The sequence below is a fragment of the Sapajus apella genome, unplaced genomic scaffold (assembly GCF_009761245.1).
Source record: "Sapajus apella isolate SASKATOON/1434 unplaced genomic scaffold, GSC_monkey_1.0 scaffold21, whole genome shotgun sequence".
NCBI classification, from domain to species: Eukaryota; Metazoa; Chordata; class Mammalia; order Primates; family Cebidae; genus Sapajus; species Sapajus apella.
Genome location: NW_022436961.1, coordinates 1,806,314 through 1,820,123, shown reverse-complemented (window position 1 = coordinate 1,820,123; position 13,810 = coordinate 1,806,314). Strand labels below are relative to the sequence as shown.

The 13,810-nt window shown below is 48.0% G+C and overlaps 1 non-coding gene across 1 annotated transcript; it reads right to left on the bottom strand.

Moving 5' to 3' along the window:
• Window positions 1–13,370: 13,370 nt before the first annotated feature.
• LOC116558577 lies at window positions 13,371–13,472 on the bottom strand. The gene has a single exon (XR_004272078.1). It is a non-coding gene; the product is annotated as a small nucleolar RNA U13 (small nucleolar RNA).
• Window positions 13,473–13,810: the final 338 nt, after the last annotated feature.

Below are 13,810 nucleotides of genomic sequence, written 5' to 3'. Positions count from 1 at the left end.
TGTGGAGTGGGTTGAGTTTCCGAGGTTGGTTTACTGATTCTCCAACACAGAACTTTCTTTCCTGCATGTAAATCTACCTCTTTTGAGCCTCCTAACACATCCCCAGCTATCAATTTTCAAATACACTCCCCTGCTGAGTGTGCAGGCTTCTGGAGGGAGCCTGGGGCTGGAAGTTAGAAAGTTTCCTTCCTCTCTTCTGAGGTCAGTTGCACTACTCTGGGTAAGTACATTTGCCTGTGCTAAGGATGAGGATGTAAACTCACAGGATTATTATTTGACTCAAATAGGAAAGCATGGGAAGGAAAATGCTTTGGGACATGCTACTGGTGACTTAGCAAACTGTCTTATAAACATCTTTTGTAGGTTTGTTCTTTAGCTATATCCATCCTCACACAGAAAGCACTTTGTAAGGGAAAGCCTCGTACTTTTTTCTTAAAGATAAAGAAAGGAACTTTAAAGAGCCCCTGCCTCAAATTTTTTCCACCTGCCTCCTAAGCAACACTAGTGTCACACACATGAACAAGAACTGAGTCCATTAAACCTCTTTTCTTTATAAATTACCCAGTCTCGGTATTTCTTCATAGCAGCATGAGAACAGACTAATACATTTGCCCCGTGAAATACATTTTTTAAACCCCTATACAAGATAATGATAAGTCTACAACTTTGTTTTGACTATCTAAAAACTGAAAAACAATAATAGTTAAAAAAAAAAACAACAATACCACACTAAGTGCAAGTTAATAACAGGGAAAACTGTGGCGGGAAGAAAAGGGATAATCATATGGGAACTCTGTGCTTCCTGCTTCGTTTTTCTGTAAACCTGAAACTGCTCCAAGGAATGTCTACTAATTTAAAAAATATTGACAAAGTGCAGTGCCTAACATCTATAATCCCAGCACTTTGAGAGGCCAAGACAAGAGGATCGCTTGAGTCCAGGAGTTTGAGAGCAGCCTGCACAACAGAGCAAGACCCTGACTCTGAGAAAATACTTTTAAAAGCCATTCAAGAGGCCTAGGCAGGCAGATCACTTCAGCCCAGGAGTCCAGGACTGCAGTGAGCTATGATCAAGTACAGCTTGGGCAACAGAGCAAGACCCCAACTCTAAAAATAAAAAAAAAAGAAAGTACTTGCAAATGAAAACTATGATCATTTCTGATATTATAAAATTATATCTATATTTATGTATGCATACTATACATAAGAATTTAATTTTATTTGCAGAAATATTTGGTCTGTAAGAACATTCACTGCCACCTGCTTAATTACATATCTAAGCATATCATAGCTAATGAATATCTGTAGGTATTCTATCAGAGTCTTATAATTTTAAGGGTGCCTGTGGTCAATCTGTTTAGGAAAATTGAGCTACTCTTTATTTAATTACAATAATTAATTAATTTTTTGAGACAGATCTAACTCTGTCTCCCAGGCTGAGGTGCAGTGGCATGATCTTAGCTCACTGCAACCTCCACCTCCCTGGTTCAAGTGATTCTCTTACCTTAGCCTCCTGAGTAGCTGGGATTACAGGCACACACCACCACGCCCAGCTAATTTTTTTTTTTTTTGGTAGTGATGAGATTTTACCATATTGGCCAGCCCGGTTTCAAACTCCCGAACTCAAGTTATCCGCCCACCTCGATCTCCTAAAGGTGCTGAGATTACGGGCGTGAGCCACTGTGCCTGGCCTACTCCTTATTTTAAATGTGCAAACTCTGCAAAGAGGCTGTGCTGAGGCATTTCCAGGTGCCACCCAGCTGGTGCTTGAGGTCTGGTTTCTGATCTCTGGGCCCTTCTTCTGCTGGACCTGGTGCCACCAACCCTTGCAGCCTCCTACAGAGGATGCTGCTTGTTTCCTTTCAGTCTTTCTGGTCATTTATTTTCTTGTTTTAAAGTAGCAACACCAGGCCAGGTGAGGTGGCTCACTCCTATAATCCCAGCACTTTGGGAGATCAAGGTAGGAGGATTCCTTGAGCCTAGAAGTTTGAGACCAGCCTAGGCAACATGGCAAGACCCCGTCTCTACAAATAATAAAAAAATTAGTCAGGCATGGTGGCACATGCCTATAGTCCCAGCTACTCAGGAGGCGGAGATGGAAGGATCCCCTGAGCCTGAAAAGTCAAGCTTGCAGTGAGCTGTGATCACATCACTGCACTCCAGCCTGGGAGATACAGTGAAACCCCCTCTCTAAAAATAAAAAAACAGATAAACAAGTAAATAACACTGACAATAACCAAAATTAAATGAATACAGATAACTCAATTGCTTCTGACTCCAGGCTGACCCCAGAGTCCCAGGCCATGGCTGCGTCTGGGGTGGGCTCCTTTGGGAAAGTGACCAAATCCCTGCTCACCTCAGCAATTAGATCACTCAGACCTAGGTGGGAGGCGCCTTCCGGGAGAGCACGCTGACTTCCACAGCAGAGGCTCTTACATCAGTTCTGGTCACCCACGCTTCCATGACATGTACTTGGGGTGACAGGAACACCACTGTTTACATGGGACCCACCTCCCACCATGGCATCACAGGACTCACGGCCCTGGCCTCCTTCCCGAGTCAAGCATTTTTGTCCAGTGAATACAGCTTTGGTGTAGCTTTCCATAGCTCCAATCTCCTCCCCACCAGGGAAGTGATGCATATTTTATATATTCTTTCACCTCATTCTAACTGATCGTACATTTTTTTCTCTGTGAGGGGTTTGCGCCAATCAAAATGAAATTGAGATCATGTTCCCCCCAGCCTTTCTTTATCTAAGGGCACAGAGCTTCCTGTTTGATTTTAGTCACCGATTAGATTGATGGGCTTAATCACATCCCAAATGTCCGTTGACCTATCTCCCTGCAGACTGGCTCAGTCTGCAGCTTTTATTAGAAATCAACGGAAGCCACCAGAATGCGGAGCCCTGAATGAGCGCTGTGAATTCGAATCATCTGACCTGAACTTCAATGTAGAAGAAAACCCCTCTGTGCACACCTGCTGACCTGCCTGTCACCACCCTCACAGCTGTGCTGGGTCAATGGCACAGACCCAGCCATTCCGAAGTTACCATCTGATATGTGTAGGCTCATACAGAAAGTATGCCGTAATGTGAAGACATAAGTCAGATGGAAAAACACGTTGATGCCAGCTTTTTTTTTTTTTTTTTTTTTTTGAGACAGAGTCTTATTCTGTCACCCTGGCTGGAGTGCAGTGGTGCATTCTCAGCTAACTACAACCTCTGCCTTCCAGGTTCAAGCGATTCTCCTGCCTCAGCCTCTCAAGGAGCTGGGATTACAGGCGCCTACCACCACTCCCGGCTAATCTTTGTATTTTTAGTAGAGACAGAGTTTTACCATGTTGGCCAGGCTGATCTCAAACTCCTGACCTCAGGCGATCCACCCACTTCAGCCTCCCAAAGTGCTGGGATTACAGGCTTGAGCCACTGTGCCCAATGCCAACTTTTAAAAAATGCACACTCCCTCCAAGGGTTAACAGCACAAAAGAGGTTGCTGCATTGCTCTGAAACCAGATTGGAAACCAAAGCAGTAGGTGTGCTTCCCCAGTAGACTCTTGACAGGGCCTTGGGTTTAGAATACGAAGGGAAAAGTTTCCAGCAAGTCAATGAGTGTGGTGGTAATGGTTCATGATGGGTCATTGAGTCTAGGCTGGCAGAGGGCAAAGAGGTGAAAGATAGGGAGGAGTGGCGCTGAAGAGCCAAGGAGACTCCAGGAGCAGGAGGCGGAGAGCTGGGAGGGCCATTACACACAGTCGTCCACCCTAACCGTGGGAATGTGTTCCAAGATCCCAGTGGATGCCGGAATCCATGGGTAGTACCAAGCCCTATGTATACGATGCTCTTCCCCATACATCCATACCTATGATCAAGGTTAATGTAGCCGGTGTGGTGGCTCATGCTCATACAGCACTTTGGGAGGCAAAGGCGGGTGGATCACTTGAGGTCAGGAGTTCGCTGACCAACATGGCGAAACCCCATCTCTACTAAAAATACAAAAAACTTAGCCAGGTGTGGTGGTGGGCGTCTATAGTCCCAGCTACTCATAAGGCTGAAGCATGAGAATCCCTTGAATCCAGGAGGCGGAGACTGAAGTGAGCCAAGGTTATGCCAGTGCATTCCAACCCGGGCAACAGAGCGAGACATTGTCTCATAAAAAGTTAATGTATATATTAGGTACAGCAAGAAACTAACAACAATAACCAATAATAAAATAGAACAGTCATAACAAAGTACTATAATAAAAGTTTTGTGAATGTGGTCTGTCTATAAATATCTCTCTCTGTCAGTATAACTTATTGTACTGAGCTGACCGCAGTGACTCACACCTGTCATCCCAGCACTTTGGGAGGTCAAGGTGAGGGGTTGCTTAAAGCCAGGAATTCCAAATCAGCCTGGGCAACATGTTGAGACCCCATCTTTACAAAAAATACAGATGAGCCAGGCATGGTGGTTTGCACTTGTGTCCAGCCACCTGGAAGACTGAGGTAAGAGGATCTCTGCAACCCAGGAGCTTGAGGCTGCAGTGAGTGCTGTACCCCGGGTAGTTACCCTGTGGAAAGTGAAACCACAGGTAAGCGGGGGGGTCACTCTAACACGGAGCAAACAAGGAAGTAGTGGTGGGGAAATGAAAGTTATTCCGGGTCATCAAAGAAGATGGCGACGATTCCTGATTCCGCATGGCGTGGCCCTCCCAGTCACCATGCCACCACCACGATACCACAAAGATGGCAAGGATTTAGCGAGAAGAGGGAGACAGGAAGGAAAATCAAACAAGTAGAAGCAAGAGACTTCTTCAAGAGCCTGCTTTGCAGACTCCAGGCGGGCCTAAGGACCAACTTTATTCATTCATCGCCTGTCACAAAGCTCCTTGACACACACTACCACACATGCTCTTCACAAATGTCATATCCTGAGAAATGGACAAAGACGGTGTCATACCCATGCACAGAACAGGAAACTGAGGCCCAGAGAGGTCAGGTGACTTGCCTGTGGCCACAGGTTTGCTCACCGGATATATAAGGGAAACCAACAAGACCAACCACAATGGAATCTGGGCTCCAGCCAGTGTGCCACGCGGCAGGAATGCTCCATGCCTCTAAGCCACCCGTCAGCCTCCTAGGAGGCAGCTCAAGTGAGGACGGAGTTTGTTGATGTTTTATCTGCTGTGCTACCTGCAGAGCCCACAACAGAGGAGGAACACCAACAACGGCACGCTGGCCAGGAGGGATCGCAGTGGCAGTTGCATGCCCTGTGGCTTCCTGGAGCTCATGCCGCTCCTGCAGATGCCACGGCTGGGTCCCTAAGGCAGAAAAAGCAAGTGGGGCTCCTGTCTCTGCAGAATATTCCCGAGACTTTGCATGGCATTTCCTCCTGCTTGCTCACCCACAATGGGAACAGAAGATTCCTCCTGAGTCCCGCAACTGCCCCACATCTCCTGTGGGGCTTTCCATGCCCAAGTCCCAGTCAGGAGCTTCCTGCTGAGCACAGGAACTATCAGTCTCATTGGCCGCAGCCTCCTGGCCAGAGGGCGGGCACTGACCCGGGAAGCTGCAGCTGCCGTGGCACTTCGCCCTCACAACAGCCTCCATCCCGCCGGGCCGGGACAGATGGCCCATTTTCCATCCCCAGAGATGCCAAAGGTGTCCCCTGGCCAGAGTCCTTAAGTTGTCCCTGCAGATGTTGGCAGCCTCCTGGCCCGCGCTCAGCCACTGGGATGTCAGAGCAGCGGGAGGTTGTGCTCCATGGGGCCGGAAGGGCAGAGCTGTCCTGGCTATGCCACAGGGCCAGGAGAGGAAGCTGCTTTCCAGCTGAGTGAGGCTGGAGGAGGAAGGTGGGGGAACAGTCCCACATCTGGAACACATCTGCCCAAAGGCCCTGGAATCCTGTATTAGCATCAACACGATCCAGAGGTCAAACCACACCTGAGACCATCTGCCGTGAGCTACTGCGCAAGCCACTTTGCTTCTTGGACTGAGTTTCCTCATCTGTAAAATGGGAATGCGGGCTGGGCACAGTGGCTCCTCCCTGTGACCCCAGCACCTTGGGAGGCTGAAGCAGAGGGTTCACTTGCACCCAGGAGTTCTAGACCAGCCTGAGCAACACAGTGAGACCTCATCTCTACAAAACATTTTTTAAAATGAGCTGGGTTTGGTGGTGTGTGCTAACAGTGACTTGAGAGGCTAAGAGTGAGGTGGGAGGATGGCTTGAGTCTAGAATGTCGAGGCTGTAGTGAGCCATGTTCATACCACTGCACTCCAGCCTGGGCAACAGAGCAAGACCCTGTCTCTTAAATAACTAAATAAAACAAAATTAAATAAAAAGGGAAGGCATCTGATACTATCTACCCCATAGGGGTTTTAGAGGATCAAAGGAGAATTTGTGCAGCATTGCCAGGAGCCTGGCATACATTAAATTATTATTCCCTAATAAGTAACTTTGTAAAGTGCATAGACCAGAAAGGAGGATTGGGAGCAGAGAAGGTGGGAAGGAATGCAGCTACCTCTGCAGGCTCCGCCTGGGAGCTCAGCTGCATGGGATGCTGTTCAGGCCGGCCTGGGGTCCTCCAGCTGTGCTGGTGGGAGCACTGGGGGCGGAGGGGGTCAACAGTGCAGGGAGCAAAGTACCCCAAAGCTGAATGGCACCATTTCCCTGAAGCACTCCTGCCTCCTCTAAATAAGAAGTGGTGCTTGACTGCTGAATTCCCATACGTGATTCAAGGTAAAGCAATAAACAAAAATACATCTGAAGTGTTCCTATCCGGCACTTCAGGATAGGAAGTCAAAACACAAGTGTTGGATAAAAAGTCAAACACAAGTGTTTACTAATGTATGAAGTCACCACCCTCCCAAGCTGAAAGGAGAACACGTTTCCATGGATGGTCCAAACTTCCTCAATTGTGACAGGAAACATCAAAGGACCGTGGCTCCCCTGTTGGTGTGCATTGGCAGGCCACTGCGGAGAACATTTTGGGAACCCAGGAACCTGTATTCTTATTTCCTGGCGTTTTCAGGTCCCTGGGAGAGGCTGTGTTCCCGAGAGTGACTGCCATTCACAGACGCATGTCTCTGTGACCCTGTGTGGCTTTCTTGCGCCTCCACAAGATGATCCAGCATGCAGGGGATGCCTCTGGGGTCCTGCCTCTTGCTGGAACCAACAGTGACCACTGGCCCTCCTGTTGTCAGGGTTTCAAACATTTCACCACCACGGGTTCCCTTGACCTAATTATAATTTTAAAAACAGGCTAGGTATGGTGACTCCAGGCTACAATCCCAGCACTTCAGAAGGCTAAGGTGGGAGGATTGCTTGAAGCCAGGAGTTTGAGACCAGTTTGGGCAACATAAAGAGACTCCATCTCTATAAACAAGAAAAAAATTAGCCAGGCATGGTGGTGCACAACTGCAGTCTCAGCTATTCGGGAGGCTAAGGTAGGAGGATTGCTTGAGCCATAAGATTGAGGCTGCAGTGAGCTATGTATTGCTCCACTGCGCTCCAGCCTGGGTGACACAGCAAGACTATGTCTCTTGAAGAAAGAGGGTGGGGAGAGGCAGAGTGGCTCACTCCTATGAGTGACTCACTCCAGCACCTTGAGGAGCTAAGGTAGGAGGATTGCTTGAGCTCAGGAGTTCCAGGCCAGCCTGGGCAACATAAAGAGATCCCGTCTCTACAAGAAAAAAGTCCCAGCCAGTTTAATGTCATTATCACTTCCTAAGAAACTGACTCGACCATTTGTCAAAATCTGACATTTACAAAATCTGACTGTATGACACTTCCTCCGACAGAACTTCTGGCAGGTTTCTCTGCTGTTCTCCTATCCCCAGAGTCTTTTCTCTGGTTCTGGGGCATCCTGGGAACCGTCCTCAGGAGCACTGTGCCGGGAGGGGGTGTCTCCTGATGGAGCTTTTCCTGATCTGGAGAGGCTGCTGTGCATCACAGTTTCACTCTGGTCTACGTGCTAGGACCCAGGAAGCCTTGCCTCCATCGAACAGACCCTATGCCTCTAATTCAAGCCACACTAGGGCCTCTCACTCACCTAGAATGAGAAGGACAAAGAAGAAAACACACGCGTGTGATTACGTGCTCAGCCTTCCCCTCCTCAGTGCTGGGTTCTGCTGGGCCAGGCAGCGTGCTGCAGGGGCGAGTGACACTTGTTCTGGGCCCTCAGTAGCCACAGTCTAGGAAGAGGAGACAGGAAGTACTAGAGCTGGTGGCTGGAAACACTTTTCTGGGAAGGGCTGGGTGGCGAATAGTATAGGCTTACAGGCCACACGGTCTCTGTCGTAACTACACAATTCTGCCCTTGCAGTGTGATAACAGCCAGGGACCCTATGCAATGAGTGTGACTGTGTTCTAATAAAATGTTACTTATAGGCCGGGCGTGGTGGCTCATGCCAGCCCTTTGGGAGACTGAAGTGAGTGGATCACTTGAGGTCAGGAGTTCGAGACCAGCCTGGCCAACATGGTGAAACCCTATCTCTACTAAAAATACAATAATTAGCAAGGTGTGGTGGCGGGGGACTGTAATCTCAGCTACGCAGGAGGCTGAGGCAAGAGAATCGCTTGAAGCCGGGAGGCGGAGTTGCAGTGAGCCAAGACTGTGCCACTGCACTCCATCCTGGGTAACAGAGCCAGACTCCATCTCAAAAAAAAAGAAAAAGCTGGCCAGGCGCAGTGGCTCATGCCTGTAATCCCAGCACTTTGGGAGGCCAGGGCGGGCGGATCACGAGGTCAGGAGATTGAGACCATCCTGGCCAACATGGTGAAACCCTATCTCTACTAAAAATACAAAAATTAGCCAGGTGTGGTGGTGGGGGCCTGTAATCTCAGCTACTTGGGAGGCCGAGGCAGGAGAATTGCTTGAACCCAGGAGGCGGAGATTGCAGTGAGCCAGGATCATGCCACTGCACTCCAGCCTGGTGACAGACCGAGACTCCTTCTCAAAAAAAAAAAAAAAGTTATTTACAAAATCAGGTGGTGATTCGGATTTGGTCCGTGGGCTGTTGTTTGCCACACTACACTAGAGAGGAGACGCACAGGACAGAAGCACCACCTGGTACGGGACAGCTCAAAGGTGAGACCAGTCGCTTTTACTGAGCAGGGTTAGGATGGGACAGGCTTTGTGGGACAGGCATTGCTGTGCTGAGCTGAAAGAGAGAGGTACCATTTGCCAAGCGGGCTGGGGTGAGGGCCACTGCTGGAAAGGGAGGCACAGGTGGAGCCCAGGTCCTGCAGCATGGCATCGCAGGGGCCATGGCAGCCTCAGCTCATCAGTGTGGCTGGAGACGGGGGATGTGGGAGCCAGAGAGGAGACTAGACAGGGAGGCAGGGGCCAGCTCCGAGAGGCACAGTGAGCCATGCTAAGGGCTTTGGTCCTTATCTTCAGGGCAGGAGGAATAGGAGCTAACAAAGCCTCTGGGTTCCATCACTGTACCAGATAGTTTACATAAATGATCAATGATCTTATTCATTCTCAAGAAATTTGATGAGGTGGGTGTTAGAAATTCCATTTTGTGAAGCAACACTAGCGCAACTTTCACAGCTTCCCCTAAGTGCAGAGTCCAATCCAGTCTGGATCCTCCAGGAGCTGAACCCTGCTCTCTCCACAGTGCAGCCTGCAGTGGAGCCTGAACCCCAGGATGCTTTTCCTCCCTCGCCCTATTGCCAGGAACCGCCTTCCTCCTCATCCCACCAGCAGGAAGGGTTCAGAGAATGCCGCAATTTCCCAGAGTTGGACCCTGGAACCTGGGGTGGTGCAGGGCGGGGACCTCAAGGCGTTGACTACTCACCCCAGGAGGCTGTCTGGGGATGCAAAAGCCTGGCTCCCTTGGGGAGAAGGGAGTGGAGTGTTCGTCTGCTCTGCTCCCTTCATCCTGGCTGAGACCCACCTGGAGCGTGCACAAGGGGCTGAGGCTCTGCTGCTCTGTGACTGACGTCACCAAGCAAGAGGAATTCCAGAAATTCCTGCTGAGGCATCAGCCCCAGCTCATCTCTTCTTCGCACCTGGTTTACTCAGTTGCTTAGTTGCAGAACATTTTGATTCTTTTTCACTCCACCCTCTGAAACTTGGAGCAATTTGCAGGAGCAGGTGTCTTTTTCCTCTATTACATGTGCCAGGCATTTGGGGAACTCTCACCAAGCATTTGTTGAGTTAAACAATTAATACTGAAGTATATCGTTTGCACAAATGCCTTTTATTTACTCCTTCACATTTCCTCCACACTAAGCAAGACCCTCTGCCAACATTTTACAGAGATTTGTCCTTAAAGAAGCCTGGCTCAAGCAGGTGTGGTGGTGGCTCATGCCTGTAATCCAGGCACTTTGGGAGGCCAAAGTGGGCCGATCACCTGAGGTCAGGAATGTGAGACCAGTCTGGCCAATATGGCAAAACCCAGTCTCTACTAAAAATACAAAATTAGCCGGGTGTGGTAGCAGGTGCCTGTAGTCCCAGCCAATCGGGAAGCTGAGGCAGAAGAATCACTTGAGCCTGCAAGGCGCAGGTTGCAGTGAGCAGAGATCACGCCACTCCACTCCAGCCTGGGCGACAAGACTACGACTCCATATCAAAAACAAAAACAAACAATGAAATCTGGCTCCTTGAGGCTCAAAGTGTGAACTCAGGACCTGCGGCAACTGGGAGCTTATGAGAAATGCACACTCTTGGGCCCCGCCCCAGACCTGCTGAACTAGAAGCTTTATTATGAGAAGATCCTGCTCTGATTCACATGCGTGTGAAGATCTGAGAAACACTGGGGATGTGACTTTGCAACTGTACCCAGAAACAATCACTAACCCCAGCTCCATTCCTTCCATAACCTCTCAAGTGATATTCTTTATATATTCAGAATCAAGCTATATTCCGAGTACAGGAAACATCATGGCCCCTACAAATTTCCTCTTCCAAATTCTTCCCCTTGAGTGCACCTGCCCCATTCCTGCTTTTGGCAACAGTGATGGTTTTAAGTAGGTAAGAAGGAAGTGAGAGTAGAAAAATGTAGAAATGACACATTTGAGGGTGACGGCCGAACACCTTGTCTCTGAAATTGCCATGCTATGTAGGGTGTGTACTTCCTGTGCCCTGTTAATTCATTTCTTTGCCAAGTCTTTAGCCATTTAGAGAAAAGATAAGGTGGCTTTTCCAAGGTCACACGAATGGCAGCAAGGGATGGGGAGGGGAGAGGGATGTGTAAGCCCAGAGGATCCCCTGGTTGTGCCGATGTCCCCGAAAATACAGGAGAAAGCCATGTGCCAGGCCAGTGTCCTCCCTTGCCCCAGGAGGCAGGGTTTCTACATTTCTGGTTATGGCCACTGCCTGGGGTGGAGAGGAGAATGCCCTGTTTTGAATCTTAGTTCCACAATTTACCAGTAGTGTGGCCTTCAGTGAGACACATTCTCTCTGAGCCTATTCAGACAGGGACAGTATTCACTTTGCAGACTGGCTCTGAGGACGGGAGAAAGTATCTCGCCTGGGCCTGCAGTGTCCAGCTCATACTATGTTATTTCTCAGAGAAGTGTTCCCAGTCATCTCTTAACCACGTGTTCTTCCCGTTGCCGCCTCGCTCCACAACCTTCACTGACTCCCTGCTACCTGTGGGAGAATGTGCAGGCTCTAGAATTCAAGACCTCCCCACTGGGTCTCCCTTTCACCCTTCCAGCCCTCTATCCTACTTCTCCGTTAAACGAAGGTGTGCTAACACATCTAATTTTCTTATTTCTGACTTATATAACACTATTTCTTCTACAAATATGTAGACAAGTCCAATAGGGCAGAAGTTCCCAAGCCCTGTGCCACAGACTGGTTGGTACCAGTCCATGGCCTGTTAGGAACTGGGCCGCACAGCAGGAGGTGAGCGGCAGGCCAGCGAGCATTACCGCCTGAGCTCTACCTCCTGTAGGATCAGTGGCAGCATTAGACTCTTACAGGAGTATGAGCCTTATTGGGACCTCCACATGCGAGGGATCTAGGTTGTGTGTATGTTTCTTATGAGATTCGAATGCCTTATGATCTCACTGTCTCCCATCACCCCGGATGGGACTGTCTAGTTGCAGGAAAACAAGCCCACGACTTCCACGGATTCTACATTATGCTGAGTCATACCATTATTGCATTATATATTACAATGTAGTAATAATAGAAATAAAGTGCACAATAACTGTAATGCTCTTCTATCTTCCTGAAACCATGGCCAGCAACTCTGTTCTGTAGAAAAATTGTCTTCTACAAAACCAGTCCCTGGTGCCAAAAAGGTTGGGAAATGCTGCAATGGGTTATTAAGAGCGCTGGTTGAGTCTGGGCGCAGTGGCTCATGCCTGTAATTCTAGTACTTTGGGAGGCTGAGGTGGGGGTATCACTTGAGGTCAGGAGTTCAAGGCCAGCCTGGTCAAGACGGTGAAATGCCATCTCTACCAAAAATACAAAAATTAGTGGGGCATGATGGTGAGTACCTGTAATCCCAGCTACTCAGGAGGCTGAGGCAGGAGAATTACTTGAACCCGGGAAGCGGAGGTTGCAGTGAGAGAAGATCGTGTGACTGCACTCCAGCCTGGGCAACAGAGTGAAGCTCTGTCTCAAAAAAATAAAAATAATGAAAAAGAATGCGGGTTGATCATAGGAATTAAGCCACTTAATTGATAACTTCTCTTATGCCTGCTAGGGAATTTTGGTGTTTTTCTTCATCAACAAATAATATTCCTTATTTCCAAATAGCTGTACCTCTTTTTTCTCTTAAAATGATCCTAAGGTTATTATTGGCAAAAGTGTATTTAAAGTTTAAACCCAAGTTACATTTAAACAACTGTGCCTAAGTGAAGTTGGCCTCTCCCACTATTAATAAATCCTCTCACTATTTTGCAACATAGATGACTTCATTCTGTTGACTGTTAATGAGTTGTTCATGTAGTTATGGGATTTTAAACTGATAAGAGCTGGGGCGTATAGTTCCAGTTAATTTTTTATGCTAAAGATGTAACTTTTTGTCTTTGCTAACTTTTATTATTACTTTGCTTTTTTTTTTCTTTTCTTTCTTTCTTCTTTCTTTTTTTTTTTGTGACAGAGTCTCGCTCTGTTGCCCAGGGTGGAGTGCAATGACACGATCTAGGCTCACTACGACCTCTACCTCCCAGGTTCAAGCAATTCTCCTGTCTCAGCCTCCCAAGTAGTTGGGATTACAGGTACCTGACACCACACCCAGCTAATTTTTGTATTTTTAGTACAGACAGGGTTTCACTATGTTGGTCAGGCTGGTCCTGAACTCCTGACCTCAGGTGATCCACCTGCCTCGGCTTCCCAAAGCGCTGGGATTACAGGTGTGAGCCACTACGTCCTGCCTACTTTTCTCATAGAGTACTTTTTCTTTTTTTTCCCCCCCTTTTTAAAAATTTACATCACACAAGTAATGTGCCGACATCTTGATAAGGTTTGAGGGAGGCACATCTACCCATGAGCGTGAAAACTCAGCCATCTGCTTGTGAGCTACGAAAGGATCATGTGGCACTTCTAGATTCCCAGTGTTTTTCATGTCAATGATTGAATATGAATATTTTGGGAAATGTTAAACACAATTTAATTCGATTTGGGAAAGGACAAGCGTGAATTCAGAGTAATCAGACGTCCCCAAAACTACCCCTAGTAAGCCAGTTTCTTGGATTGAGCTACAATTTGATTCATCCAAATCTTTTAACTTCCTTACCACGTCTGACTCATCTCCTTTAGAAGTTCCAATAAAATACATCATATTATGAATTACAGATTTTTCACTGAGAAGAGAGAGAGGTGGTGTATGAGCACTTTATAGACTATTTTAATAGTTGTCAAATTCTCCT